The 13,617-nt window shown below is 42.2% G+C and overlaps 1 protein-coding gene across 2 annotated transcripts in view; it reads right to left on the reverse strand.

Annotated features, from left to right (window-relative positions):
• RAB31 (RAB31, member RAS oncogene family) overlaps positions 1-13,617 on the reverse strand; it is a 327,089-nt gene that overhangs the window by 89,302 nt on the left and 224,170 nt on the right. The gene's annotated exons all lie outside the window — the stretch shown is intronic.

Here is a 13,617-nt window from a genome sequence, read left to right on the forward strand (position 1 = left end):
TCCAGGGGCCCCCTCAGCACAGTAGCCTGGACTGAGAGCTCCCGAGTGAGTCAGGAGGGGGGCCTTCCATGTATTTTGCATGGGCGCCCCCTCAAGTTTCGCTACGCCAGTGATGTGGCGACTGGAGTTTCTGTTACATTCCCTTACAAACATGTAGTAAACAAGCGTTGTCTTTCTCCCCATACGCACACAATTCACCTTTGTTAGCTTTTTCCGAGTGAAACTATAGAACTTCTGTATTTTGCGGAATGCTGCTTTCTCTCTCCTCGCAAAGGAAAGTGATCAATTTCTTTCCACATGAGTTTTATAAAGCCATTTTAAACACCAATTAGTCACTATTAGGTTACTAAAAAAGAGCACCAGGGCCTGGAATGGGATCTACGCTGACAGCTGAGGTGAGTAATAAAATGCTTCTAGATGGATTGTGCCTGCATGTGTGACTTGTGCAGGGGAGAGTTTGATTGTGAGAGATAGAGCATCTATGTGTGAACTTGTGTAACTGCATGTCTGAACATTTGTGTGTGAGTGAGAGTGAGTAAATGCAAGTCTTTGACAGGTAGTGAGTGAAAATGAGTGAGAATGAGGGTCAGTAAGGGTGCATGAGTGAGTCCGTGAATGAAAATGAACCACAGAGAATAAGAGTTACTGCAATTGAGTGAGTGCGGATGAGCGACAGTGCTTAACAATGAGTGTGAGCGATTGTCAAGAGAGTGCGGTGGGAATGAGCAAGCGAGAATGGGTCAGAGTGAGTGACAGTAAGTGACTATAATTCAGTGAGTCAGAGTGATTGAAAATAAGTGGGAGATGATGAGTGAGAGTGAATGCACTTTAGCATAAGTAAATACGAGTGAGTGAAATTTACAATGAATGTGAGTGAGAGTCAGTGGGCGTGTGAACGAGTTATCCACCGTGACTGAGAATAATTTATTGTCAGAGTAGAATGAACACGTGAGTGTGAATGAGTGAGCCTGTGTGAGTGTAAGAGTGACTGCAAGAGAGTAAGAATGAATAAGTGAGAGTGTAAGTGCAAGTAAGGATGAGTGAAAATGTGGTGTTGTGCTTGTGAGTCTGCCTTTGGCCCTGGCATACTGAAGTTAATTCTGTTTATCGAGGCATTATTTAAAAAAACTGGTGCTGGCATAGTGGAAGCTATTTTTAGCATGACAGGCATATGGAACACCTGTGATAAAATGCTGGCACCGACACCCTTGAGGATTTTTTGGCACAGGAGGTAGTCATGGCAATATGTTGATTATAGCACACTGCAGGTAATTCTTGACATGAGGGAGGACAACCATGACATGTAAGATGGAGGCAACCATGCCACAATGCAGGCCCTGGCATACTAGATGTAATTTTTGACATGGGAGTCACCTACGGCTAGGGTGCTGTATTCAGGGCCCAAAATAGTATGGGGATGACATTAATGATGAACTTTAACCATTGGCATAATGTATGTGATGTTTGACAAAAGGGATGTTAATTATTGACAAGTAACAATTTTTTTTAAAATGGGGGTCAAATCCTGGTGAGTGGCAGGTGTCATAGGCTTAGCACACGATGAAAGGACTTGAATATTTAATGTGTCCTTTCTGAGATCACACCTTTTCAAGAAATGTATATGAAAACTGTGCTTTAAATGCACTATATGACCCTTTGGGCAGGGGAAATCCTGAGACCCTCCTAAAAGATGTCAGGTTCACACACTTACTCAGTACAATTCAGGACAAGTGTTACACCCCATCACTTTCAAAGATCACATGAGCACTCTATTATAAATGATTATCTACAACAGACATTTGTCTGTGATATGTTGTTATTTTAATCATATAGCTATTATCGAGCTTCAGCAAGGTCAATTATTGTGTTGTCATCAGTGTTAAGGTCATGTGACATCACTTCCTGGGAAGAAATAGAGTCAAAAGTCATGTGATGCCACTTTGTGAGATGACATTAAGATTAAAGGGTGTGTGAGGTTGCTTCTGCTATCCCTAGCATTTTGGTGAAATGAGGTTCTGGAAAATGGTCAGCTAGCATAGGTGGCTTCATGGGCAGAGCCCTACGATTTGCTCCACAGCACATGAAGGGAAATACCAAATGTTGCCTCACATTGGGCAATGAAGATAAACAAAAGACATAATGGACAGCTGCAACAGTCTTCAGGCATTCACAATGGCTAGGATTGGGTCTGTCACTCAATTTCACCTCAGGACTTGAAGCAGTTCTCCTGTCCAATAAGTGGGTGCATCTTCACCTTCCAAACTCCTACTTAAATATTTTGAGGGCCTTTTCTGGATTTCCTGCACATTTAATGAATAACTATAGCACTACAAAGTAAGCTGAATGTGAGGAAGTGTTTCATTGTTAGATGGACGATTGGCTCAATGGACGAATGAAGAGCTTAACCCGATGCATAGGCTTGAAAGTGAGGGGGCATGAAAGGCGGAAAGGAGGAAGAAAGAGTGACTACGTTAGGTGGGATAAAACACAGGTGATGTTTTGTGCAGCTGGTGCCCCATACAGAGGAGGGCCAGTAAGGGTGCATGAGTGAGTCCGTGAATGAAAATGAACCACAGAGAATAAGAGTTGCTGCAATTGAGTGAGTGCGGATGAGCGACAGTGCTTAACAATGAGTGTGAGCGATTGTCAAGAGAGTGCGTGGGAATGAGCAAGCGAGAATGGGTCAGAGTGAGTCACAGTAAGTGACTATAATTCAGTGAGTCAGAGTGATTGAAAATAAGTGGGAGATGATGAGTGAGAGTGAATGCACTTTAGCATAAGTAAATACGAGTGTGTGAAATTTACAATGAATGTGAGTGAGAGTCAGTGGGCGTGTGAACGAGTTATCCACCGTGACTGAGAATAATTTATTGTCAGAGTAGAATGAGCAAGTGAGTGTGAATGAGTGAGCCTGTGTGAGTGTAAGAGTGACTGCAAGAGAGTAAGAATGAATAAGTGAGAGTGTAAGTGCAAGTAAGGATGAGTGAACATGTGGTGTTGTGCTTGTGAGACTGCCTTTGGCCCTGGCATACTGAAGTTAATTCTGTTTATCGAGGCATTATTTCAAAAAACTGGTGCTGGCATAGTGGAAGCTATTTTTAGCATGACAGGCATATGGAACACCTGTGATAAAATGCTGGCACCGACACCCTTGAGGATTTTTTGGCACAGGAGGTAGTCATGGCAATATGTTGATTATAGCACACTGCAGGTAATTCTTGACATGAGGGAGGACAACCATGACATGTAAGATGGAGGCAACCATGCCACAATGCAGGCCCTGGCATACTGGATGTAATTTTTGACATGGGAGTCACCTACGGCTAGGGTGCTGTATTCAGGGCCCAAAATAGTATGGGGATGACATTAATGATGAACTTTAACCATTGACATAATGTATGTGATGTTTGACAAAAGGGATGTTAATTATTGACAAGTAACACATTTTTTTAAAATGGGGGTCAAATCCTGGTGAGTGGCAGGTGTCATAGGCTTAGCACACGATGAAAGGACTTGAATATTTAATGTGTCCTTTCTGAGATCACACCTTTTCAAGAAATGTATATGAAAACTGTGCTTTAAATGCACTATATGACCCTTTGGGCAGGGGAAATCCTGAGACCCTCCTAAAAGATGTCAGGTTCACACACTTACTCAGTACAATTCAGGACAAGTGTTGCACCCCATCACTTTCAAAGATCACATGAGCACTCTATTATAAATGATTATCTACAACAGACATTTGTCTGTGATATGTTGTTATTTTAATCATATAGCTATTATCGAGCTTCAGCAAGGTCAATTATTGTGTTGTCATCAGTGTTAAGGTCATGTGACATCACTTCCTGGGAAGAAATAGAGTCAAAAGTCATGTGATGCCACTTTGTGAGATGACATTAAGATTAAAGGGTGTGTGAGGTTGCTTCTGCTATCCCTAGCATTTTGGTGAAATGAGGTTCTGGAAAATGGTCAGCTAGCATAGGTGGCTTCATGGGCAGAGCCCTACGATTTGCTCCACAGCACATGAAGGGAAATACCAAATGTTGCCTCACATTGGGCAATGAAGATAAACAAAATACATAATGGACAGCTGCAACAGTCTTCAGGCATTCACAATGGCTAGGATTGGGTCTGTCACTCAATTTCACCTCAGGACTTGAAGCAGTTCTCCTGTCCAATAAGTGGGTGCATCTTCACCTTCCAAACTCCTACTTAAATATTTTGAGGGCCTTTTCTGGATTTCCTGCACATTTAATGAATAACTATAGCACTACAAAGTAAGCTGAATGTGAGGAAGTGTTTCATTGTTAGATGGACGATTGGCTCAATGGACGAATGAAGAGCTTAACCCGATGCATAGGCTTGAAAGTGAGGGGGCATGAAAGGCGGAAAGGAGGAAGAAAGAGTGACTACGTTAGGTGGGATAAAACACAGGTGATGTTTTGTGCAGCTGGTGCCCCATACAGAGGAGGGCCTTGCCAGTCTGTCCACTCCTTCTGCTGTCATCCTGCCTAACTGCTGCACTGTTTGAAGTAACACCTCCTAATGCTCGACATACTTTATCTCAGGGTACCCAACTTTACCAACGCCACAATTCTTTTTGAAGTGCTCAGACACAACTCCTTGTGTTTCTGACTTTTGGAATAAGTTGCAGTGAAGGCATTTCCCTCCACCCTAGTTTGGCTGCAGTAGCATCCGCAGAGCAACACGTTGCAAGGGAAGGCCTGGAATAAAGCGTCTATGATGATCCAGTCAATTGCAAGTCTGAAGCAGGACATCTGCACTGCACCTATCTTATTGCAGAGGAGGGATGCCGAATGAAGTCCATGGGGTAAATGGATGCAACAAGCCAGTCGCCGGAGTGACCTGGAGCTTGTAGTCTCAATATATCAATGAACGTCCTCTGTCTTCACAGCAACAAATACATACTATTCTGAAATTAAAACACCAGAGATGGGCATGAGACTGACTCCTCTCTCAAAAAGGGCAGAACTGACAGCAGTTATTTCCCATTCTGATTACACTTATCTACTGCTTTCACCCACTGTTCCAGGTAAAAATTGTCATTGTCCCTTCATCACCCCCATACTGTTTGGTCACTATCCGAGCATTTTCACTACAGTGGTTGAGATTTCCTGTTGAAGTGACACCCTGCTTATAAATGGTGATTCTCTTTTTAGTACAATTATTTATTTATTTTAAACTGTAAGATGGTAGATTGCTGAGGGTTTTAAAGGGATATGCATTGCAGCTAAACAGTGAAGGATAATGATACAGTCCTTATGAAAACCTTTGACAATGAGCCTCATCTATCGTGCACTTTTAAAAGAACCTAATGTAGAAGCTCAGGTGACCAAGTATAACACAACAGCATGCCATTTGTCCGAAGTAGCACGTAATAGAAAGCATTAAGTAGATGTTTACTTTACCCAAAGTAAATTATTACAATATTGCTTAAGATTGTATCGGATCCCTGCTCCTGGTTAAGACTGGATTTCGAGTAGCAAAGGCGTATTAGGATATCCACATTTGATAGGCTATATGGCTTACAGTTTTCATTGCTATTAATTAGGAGCAGCATGAACTAGTAAAATGGATCCAAAGACTCTCCAGATAACGTTACGTTGGTTAAAATGGCTCAAGATTTTCCATTTTTCTAAGATTTAACTGGAGCAGTACAGACGTACCAATATGGCTACCCTGAATTTGTCATATTACTCATTGCTCTTTGTTTCTTAAAGTCTAGTTTCCTAACTCATCCAACAGGACGCCGATGTAACATACTACAGATTTTCCAAACAATGAATATAAACCTGATGCTGAGCATCAAATTGTAAGTATAACTCAAATATATTTTAATCACTATTAAGAGTTTCAGGGTTCATGTTCAGTAGTTTGAAAGAGGGATTAGTGCGAGTCTGAAAAAGAAGTATTATTCTGAAAAAGAACAGTAGTTTTTATTGTGGCAGTTCTACTGAGCCAAGATATGGCTCCATTGTGCCAAGTGCATGTGTTAGCCTTGATATCCGTAAGTAGGGGGTGATGAAACTGGTCATTTAGTTAGGTTAATGTTGAGACAGAAGAGTTTCCCAAAGTCACTGAGAAAGTTAATGACAACCCAAAGTGAGACTTTAGGGTAAGCACTGGAGATTAGGATACCATCAGCAAATACGAAAATCTTAAATTCATCTGGCTGCACCCTAACACCACTTATTGCTGCGGCAAGGCTCTCTAGGTAAAGGGCAGTGCTCGAAATGGAAAAATAGAAGTGCAGGTACTCTGTATCAGAGTACCTGCTTGTTTCTGAGAAGTGCCGGTACTCTCCAATTAAAAGTATTACGTTTTTCCTGAGAAGTGCAGGTACTCTCCCTCTAAAAATAAAAAAGTGCGATACTCAGTACTGGACAGTACCGGCCCATTTAAAGCACTGGTAAAGGGCAAATAGAAGTGGAGAGGTGGGACGTTCCTGACACGTCCCTCATTGGAGACGGGTGAGAAGTTCTCCCATTTAGTAAAATTCGAGCCTGTTGAGACCACTGCTGCAAATGTATAGCTACACCTTCAACAGAGCAGGGCCTCCAGTTGGAAGGTCTAATCCACTCTATAGAAGGTTTTCTTCCGAGTCAAGTGAGACCAACAGGCAGAACGTTTTAGTTTATGAATAGTACTGATTAAATATAGCACCTTTTGTGTTGTTGCTCAGTTGCCTCTTAACTATAAAGCTAGTGTGATTGGGGTTTATTAGATGGGGCATCAATGTTTCTAATTTTTTGGCCAAGATTTTAGTATAGATCTTAACATCTGCATTTAATACCGATTTCGGGCTGTAAGATCAACACTCTTCTGGGTTCTTCCACAGTTTGAATATAAGGGATATCATAGCCTTTACCATAAAGTGTGAGACCGAACTGTCCACAGCTACCGTGTTGTAATTTTCAAACACTTTGAGGAGGAAAGAAAACAGGAAAGGCCATCTTTCCTTTAATCCATCCTTGTCAGGGGATGACTAATGTCTTATCTATTTGATTCTATTCTATACTATTTTGATATAAAAAGCACGCAATTATCTGGAGCTATGAATGTAAGCAACCCTGCATGCTAAGCATTGTTGAAGGAAATCTAAGATGATTAGGCTCAGACCAAATCTCAAGAGGTAAGTTGTTATAACCCTGGGCAGTGATTACTGAAAATGCCCATCTGCAAAGTCAGGTCTTGTGAAACCTAGAAGCATTCACCAAGCTATACATGGACAAGTGTAGCAAGCTAGGAGGAGTGTATCTAGAGAACATCTACGATATATTGTTAGAGTAGGTAGGACTGATAGCCTTATGGCAAAAACAAAGAGCCTTGCCGGTGCACATCTTGTGTACTGGAAGCCAGTGCAGCTATTCACATGAATTGTAAAGATGTCACGTTTGGAGACATCTACCACAAGCCTAGCTGCTGCATTCTGGTTCAGCTGCAGCCTGTGCTTTAGGGAGGAAGGGAGGCAGACAACAATGTCTTGCAAAAGTCTAGCCTGCAAATGACCAACGATTGATTCAAGAGTTGCCAGGATGTCAGAAGGTTGAATTGCAGGATTCTTTTTAAACTTCCATGTTGAGAAAGCAAGTAGTGGTACGTTTCCTGATATGAGGTGCAAAAGTCTTTTTAAGGTCGAAAAAGACTCCAGGTTGCGAGCCCTTGTGGCACCAGTAGGACACATGCCCAGGCACTAAGGCCACTAGAACGATGACCAACAGGAATAACTTCTAAACACAAAGAATTCGTTTTTTTCGGAGTTCAGTCAGACTGGGATGGCATACATCCAATTAGCCACCGTGGCTAAGCAACAATTAAACTGCTCCTGAAAAGAGTTGAGTTTACCTTCACTCATAGGATGATCTGAGCATTGTCAGCAAAAGCAAAGGATTGAAAGCCAAAGAAGGCAATCAGATCAGCCAGTGAAGCCACATACAGAATACAAAGTTTATGGCTGAGAGCAGCCCCTTGTGGGACTCCGAATCTCAGATCTCCAATATCAGCGTGGAAGGGAGTCAGGTGAACTGCTGGTGTTCTAGTGCTCAGGAAATATTGAAACCAGGTAAGAACCTGTCCCTAAATTCCAGCCTTTTGGAACATGTTTAGAAGAATATCATGTAAGACCGCGTCAAACAGTGCTGAGAGTTCGAGGTGTATGAGGGATGCAGGGCCCCCTAAATCTAGTATCATCCGACTGTCATTGCCAGAAGCCGTCAGCAAAGCCTCAATGCTCAAGTTAGGTTTCAAACTAGATTGAAACACACTGCGTAAATTGTTCTCTTCAATGTGTTGGGATAGGTGGGCGTTAACCCAGTTTTACAAAATCTCTCTATATACATAAAGTCTGACTACCTCCAAGGGGGAAATTCCAGAGTAGACCGGAAGAAAGGAAGATAGAAGTCTTGTTCTGAAAGAATTCTGCCGGGTCTGGGCAAAATTTTTGAGTTGGGTTAGTGCGTCCGTACTGGCTAAAGATTTATATACAGATAACAATTCTTTTGTGGCGTTATTGACAAATAGCATCCATTTTGATAATAGTTAGATTATGTTGTTTGAATCAATTTATTGTAAGGCTTCAGTTCGGTTTTGTAAGTGAGGTTTTAAAAAAAACAAATTAAGCTCCCAAACTCCATCCAAATGTGTGCATCTTCTTTTGGCTTAAAACAGGTCAGACTAATATCATGGTCCAGAAAGAGTAGAACAGTGAGAATTAATGGATTTCATGGGTAGGACAACATCAAGAGCTTCTGTAATCCAGTAATTAAAGGGATTGATAGAAGTAATGATATCATCATGTATGTCTGGCAGGAGTGGCTCGCATGCAGGGGCTGGGTGTGGGATGCGGGGGGTGGGGCACTGGAAAAAAATAATTAAATAACAATAATTTTTAAAAAAACTTCTCTGCTCCCGCGCCGCATGCCGCGGTTGCTGCTGGCGGGGGGCGACGCTCCTCCGCCCGTACGGAGGAGCCGCGCCTGATGTCCGGTTGTATTGCTTCCTAAAGATTGAATAATATATTTAATAGCCAGAATAATTGCTTCTGTGGAAATTGGTTGTTCCGGCTCCTCCTGTTGTTCTTTAGATGGTGTCCCTAGGTAGGATTGTTGATGAAGCTGTTTAATCTTCTAGCTGGGTCTCATATTCAGACATTCTCAGTTACCCCTTAATGTCTCTAACTGCTTTAATATTGGTTAAGGCTTCACAGTGTCTCAACTTAGCTTCATGGAGTCGCCATACATCAGCAAGGATACCGTTTTTTTTTTTAATTCAGCAACTGGATCTAGCCTCTCCAAAATACTACACCAAATTATCGGAGATATTGTTGCTTTGTGTTGTTGTTCTAAGTCTTTTAATTGGGCTTCTAAAGATTTCTTCAAAGAGTCCCTGAGCCGTTTCAATCTTGCCAACTCAGCAATGCATGTTCCTCTGAGGAAGGAACACTACCAAGACATGGGATTCCCCAGTCTTGTTAAAATGGAAGAATTCTTTAATTTGGCCTACTATTTTTTGTTTTGCTACAGGGTCAGGCAATAAGGACTGATTTAGCCTCCATCGGACATCATATTTTTCTTTGTTGTTTGCACATTTAAATATATATGACATAGGGCCATGGCCTTAGATGGGTACTCTACATGATATAATGCCACAGTCCAAGATGTAGATGGTGCCCTGCTCCATTTCCTGCATTTCCACGCATTATGTCAGTTGAGTGAGGAAAATGTTGATTTAGTGTGCGATTTATGTGTTGCTGTATAATAGGAGTCCTTAAAGGTTTGGTATAAGTCCCTCCATACATCCACCATGCCCATCTCTGTCAACTAAACCCTACCCTCTTTGGATATGATGGTAGTACATCCCTCACTTCTAGTGGATCTATCGATTTGCACATCCATGATTGAACTCTATTACCTCCACCCCCCAAACAAAAGGTATCACTCAATAGTCATATCAGTTTCTGGACAGGGTATTAGAAAATCCTCCTAACTAGAATAAGGATCATAGACTACCCCCGTGGAGATGGGGTGATTACCAAGGAGGCCATTTAATAGGAGTGTTATAGTTATGTTTTTTCAAATCTAAGATTGAGTTTTGTGCTGGGATTGTCTCGGTCAGTGGAGAACTGCTTACTCCAGGGAAATTCCCACCTAAACATTTGTGTTTTTACATTTATCCAACAGATCTTTCGATTCTTTGGCTATGGTAGCCACACCTGAGTTTCCTGGTTGATCTAGAACTCCTTTTGGTGACCTTTTTCCATTTGCTAGATGGAAGTAATGATGGCAATGTGCACTCTTCCTGTCTTAAGCTTGATGAAAGATCTGTGGATTCCTCTTTTAGATGGAGTCGATTTTACATGTTCCAAACATGAAACTTGCATTACTTCTCTTGCAGTTCAAAAATTAGACAGGAGATATTTCCCGTTCTCTAGGGGATCCTCTTGTCTCTCAAACAGGCAATGGACTCAGCTGAGAATGCCACAGGAAGAAAAGCTGTAGATATGGATCTCAAGGTTCTGTAGGCCATAGGAGATAGGCAGAGCTATAATTGTCTTTTCACCCCTAAGGTTGAGTTTTGGGTTTGGGCCTTCTCAGTCAGAGAAGCACTGTTCACTCTGCTGAAATTCCCACCCAAAGATTTGTGTTTTTCGGGTATCCACAGTGAATTTGTGCTGTGTCAGCCACAGTGAATTTCTTCTCATGCCATGATGGCAGGCAGTGTGGACAGGACATGCGCTGTTGGGTTTGACGGATTGATTGATTTTCACAACCGAAATTGGATTGGGCAAACAGTTGTTGGTAACCCTTTAGGGGTACCTAAGTGCCCATCCTCTTTAGGTTGAAATAGTCTGAGGGAAACTAGTGCGGGTGCCCCTATGCTCACACACAATATGTTGTATTAGTCAGATGACTGAGGTCTTTGATGAGACCCGACAACATTATTAGGGTTAAAACGTCAACACCCCCTCCATTGGTTGTTTTCATGATTGAAATCTACAGGAGATGTTGTAGACACACAGATACCCTCTTCTTATAACATTTGTTCTAAATTGTTCATAAACCTTGGGCTTTGCACAGTGTCTTTTTTATATGTTTGTATGTTGCCTGTTTGAACGCTGTGTCTTATGCATTATTTTTACACTGTAAGTATTGCACCATGTTCCCAAAAATTAAATTCACTATTTTGGGGGAAAAAAAGGTGTCTGTCCTCTAGGTAAGAACAAGGCTACGTGTGCATTTAGACAATCTTTGTACACATACACACACTGTTGAGAGGTTGTGACCTAAACATCAGCCTTCAAACCTATTTATGTGCTCTCAGAGGAATCTATAGTCCCTCTAACGTGTGAGACTAGTAGTTGATTGGATACACGGAGGAGAGAGATGATGAGGTATTCACCACGTTGAAGACTTGTAACCTTACAGCACTGCTCCATTGACTGCCAATGGCTTGAAAGGCACTAGGCTCCCTATGGGCATCTCTATTAAGTGGCAGTTGTTTGTTGGCACTGAAAGATTTGTAGCAAACTTTTAATTATTTTTCTTATTGCTTCTCAATACTCTGTTTCCAGTATGAGATTTCCCCTTCACTCTGGTCAGTAATTTCTTACCCTTTCATTGGACAGCTTTCTGTTAATGCCTTCCTGTTAAATTTTGCATAAATAATTCCACCTTTCACCCGTGTCTGAAAACCTCTACTGTGAGACGCTTAGTTTTGAACCCTCTCTGAGAACATTGTAAAACAAATGTTTACTTTCTATCTCAACAAACATTGAACACTTAATTTGAGTAAACTTGGGTTTTGGCTCCAGCTCACTAACTTCTTCATTACCCTGTAACATCCTCATGAGGCTGTTTTATTATTTTGAAAAGAAATGTTTGGCTTATCATTTGCTGACATGTGCAGATTGGCTTGTAATTTGTTGTCAGATGCACCAGGAATAACATCCAGCGGAAACTTTCCTTCAGATATATTTCTCAAATTCAGAACTCACTTGAAATCCGTGCCCTTCCTTGATCTCTCTGCAATGGGATGTTCATTCTCAATCCCTGTGAACTTGCCTCGGTCTTGCTCTTCACTCTGGCTGCAACTGTGTTTCACCACCTTCCAGTTAGTTCCTCAAACCAATCTCTTGATTGGTGTTGACCAGGTGGCATCAGTGTGTGTCATAACATAATTAGCACATCACTGATGACTTAGGACTCTTGAGGTTGGTTAATGCAATAGAAGACAGCAGAAGACACTCACATGGGGTAGGACACTGAGTTGGATAGCTGCCGGAATTCCTTATGCTGCCTTCCACTGCTCTTACAAGTGTGCAGTGTGTGAATACCAAACCAAATAAAAAATAAATTAAAAAAATAAATTAAGGTGTTCCTGTCGCCGTTCGCCTCGCGCTCCTCTTCCGATTGTGTTGGTGTCCCAGCAGTCCCTGGGACACCAGCACAGGCTCCCCATGCAATCCTGGCACTGCTCTTATGCTAAACCTTGCATGAGAGCAGCGTCAGGATTGGTTTGAGTGGCTTGGTCTGCTGCTCAGACATTGTATGGGAGTCTGTGCAGTTTCTCCAACCCGGCTGTGTAACACAGCCGGGTTGGAGAAACCTAAGTGCGCATGTCAGAAGACAGCCGGCCAAACTGACCTGTGCACTTAGTGCACTCACTCCTCTCCTCCTCTGCACTCCCATGGCAAAGCCCCGTCTCTCCCTTCACACGCTAGCTGAGCCAGCAGCTGAAAAATAAAATGATAATAAGTTATTGTTTTATTTTTCAGCTGCTGGCTCTTAGCCGGGGGGGGGGGGGGGGGGTGAGCCACTCCTGAAAGCTACCAGAGTCTATAAGAACTGTTGATTTTGCAGCTTAGAAGCTCATTGATTGCTTGGACAGCAGGACAGCATGTGAAGCTTCCTTTACCAGCTGTATTCCTCTTTTTGCTGGACTGAGAGGCTCCAGGCTGATGTGTAATACACATGTATTCACCACGCAGGGCTTCTTTATCTTTCTGAGAAGTGTGGAACTTCAGAAGCATGGTTGGTGAGTGGGGCAGATAGGGCATTCAAAGGGTTAAGCTTAGAGGAGGAGACAAGGGGACTGGTGGACAGAATAAGGTAAACCATGGCTTGAGCCTTTGCTGCAAGGCGTGATGTCAAATGATTGCTTGTAAAGAGATCAAAGCATGAGTGACGTGCATAAAGAAAACTATTTGATGAACGAGGCTGAAAGGATCCCAAACTGCGAAAGGTAAAACATTATAGCAGTCAATTGAGAAATGTGACCGAGGCATAAGTGAGGATGTGCGGAGAAATAGCCTTGGGCCTCCCATGACAAAATTATTACAGAGAATGTTATCTGTGTACGGATAGTTTGTAATAGGAAAAGAGAAAACAAATAAAACAACAAAGGGCTTATGAGGAAAAAGTGGGGAGGCTGCTTGTTTCTGTTTGACGTGTTCATCTTTAGGTAACAGTTGCCCGCTTATTCGCTCCAGTTTAAACCGCTCTGGGCTGTTTTGCAGCTCCTGTGATTTAACCAATCTGATAAGTAATCTTTCAAAAGACAGAAGACTTTAGTTTATCCTAATGTTTACTAGAGGACGGT

This window comes from Pleurodeles waltl, chromosome 2_1 (genome assembly GCF_031143425.1).
Source record: "Pleurodeles waltl isolate 20211129_DDA chromosome 2_1, aPleWal1.hap1.20221129, whole genome shotgun sequence".
In the NCBI taxonomy this organism is placed as follows: domain Eukaryota; kingdom Metazoa; phylum Chordata; class Amphibia; order Caudata; family Salamandridae; genus Pleurodeles; species Pleurodeles waltl.